Below are 1,907 nucleotides of genomic sequence, written 5' to 3'. Positions count from 1 at the left end.
TTTTCATTGTTATTTTCCATTTCCTCTTCCTGTAATGCTTTGCCAAGGATGTTTTGAAGAGATGGTTTTCTAGCTGCAAATTCTTTTAACTTTTGTTTATCCTGGAAGGTTTTAATTTCATCTTCCATCCTGAAGCTTAATTTCGCTGGAAACACAATTCTTGGTTGGAACCCATTTTCTTTCAGTGTTTGAAATATGTTATTCCAGGATCTTCTAGCTTTCAGAGTCTGTGTTGAATGATCAGCTGTTATCCTGATTGGCTTACCCCTAAATGTAATCTGCTTCCTTTCTCTTGTAGCTTTTAAAATTCTCTCCTTATTCTGTATGTTGGGCATCTTCATTATAATGTGTCTAGGTGTGGGTCTCTTATGATTTTGCACATTCAGCGTCCTGTAGGCTTCTAGGATTTGGGATTCTGTCTCATTCTTCAAGTCTGGGAAGTTTTCTCGTATTATTTCATTGAATAGATTGCTCATTCCTTTGGTTTGAAACTCTGTCCCTTCCTGTATCCCAATGACTCTTAAATTTGGTCTCTTGATGTTATCCCATATTTCTTGGATGTTCTGCTCATGGTTTCTTAACAGTCTTGCTGAGCTGTCTATGTTCTTTTCAAGTTGAAATACTTTATCTTCATTGTCTGATGTTCTATCTTCTAAGTGTTCTACTCTGCTGGTAGTATTCTCAATTAAGTTTTTAAGTTGGTTTATTGCTTCCTGCATTTCTAGGATTTCTGTTTGTTTGTTTTTTATAACCTCTATCTCCCTGTATAGTTGATCTTTTGCTTCTTGGATTTGTTTATGTAATTCATTGTTGAAGTGATCTTTCATTGTCTGATTTTGCTGTCTGATGTCTTCCTTGAGACTCCAGATCATCTGAAGCATGTATATCCTGAATTCTTTATCTGACATAAAAATATGGAACGCTTCACGAATTTGCGTGTCATCCTTGCTCAGGGGCCATGCTAATCTTCTCTGTATCTTCCAATTTTAGTATATGTGCTGCCGAAGCGAGCACTCTTATCATACTTTGTACTCTGATTGTTTCAATATTCAGTACCTTCCTCAAAAATCACCTCTTGGAAGAGTAAAAATCCATCTAGGGAAATTGTATCAGATGGCTTCATAATGATGTGAAGTATATTGCTAAGGCAATTTTGCCCTTTGATGCCAGCATTCAATAGCATTTCCATGACTTCTAATAGCAATAGTTTTTAAGAACTTGTATTTTCCAACAAGATCTAATGACTTCTAAGTCCACTTACCAAAAAAAAAAAAAAAAAAAAAAAGCATTTCAGCTTAGAACAATGTGAAAGAAAATAACAATGATAATGAACTAAAAACTTGATACTTATTCTGAAAATACTAGATTTCATTGCTGATGTAATCTTGATAATATTTGGTAATGCTAAATCAGAAGAATGTGTTTTTTAAACTTTGGGGTTCATCTCTTGTGTTATTCCTATCTCCTCTGTGGAATTTTATTTTCTGTGAATACTTGTATACATGAAGCATTTTAACTAGTGTATCCTAAGTGAGTTTCTATTGTGTCATGTTTACTATGACCCTATGGTTATAACTTAAAAGGCAAGTCAACCATTATGCAATTATGTCTTAGAATGACAACTCTTTTTTCCATTTTCTTTAACTGAAATAAAAGGGAGACATTAAAAAATTCATCATGTATTTTAATTATTTACTTGGATGTTTAAACTAGAAAATTTAAATTTTTATTCTAAACTTCTTTTTGTTTGAATTTTGTGCTCTGATATTAACAAATACAGCATCCACCATCACATGTATTGGATGTCTAAGAAAGTATAACCAAACATTATAGTTCCTGAAGTTTACATAAGTATGGGACCCTATTAAAGGAAAAAAAAACACAACAATATTTAAAAATTAAGTACA

General features: G+C 32.8%; 1 non-coding gene across 1 annotated transcript; it reads right to left on the bottom strand.

The window, feature by feature from the left end:
- Positions 1-908: 908 nt before the first annotated feature.
- LOC124106222 (U6 spliceosomal RNA) lies at positions 909-1,014 on the bottom strand. Its single transcript, XR_006856027.1, has one exon. It is a non-coding gene; the product is annotated as a U6 spliceosomal RNA (small nuclear RNA).
- Positions 1,015-1,907: the final 893 nt, after the last annotated feature.

The sequence above is a fragment of the Marmota monax genome, unplaced genomic scaffold, assembly GCF_021218885.2.
Source record: "Marmota monax isolate L192 unplaced genomic scaffold, Marmota_monax_Labrador192_F-V1.1 WCK01_AAM20220418_F8-fsc00034, whole genome shotgun sequence".
NCBI classification, from domain to species: domain Eukaryota; kingdom Metazoa; phylum Chordata; class Mammalia; order Rodentia; family Sciuridae; genus Marmota; species Marmota monax.
This window is presented reverse-complemented; position numbering and strand designations above follow the sequence as displayed.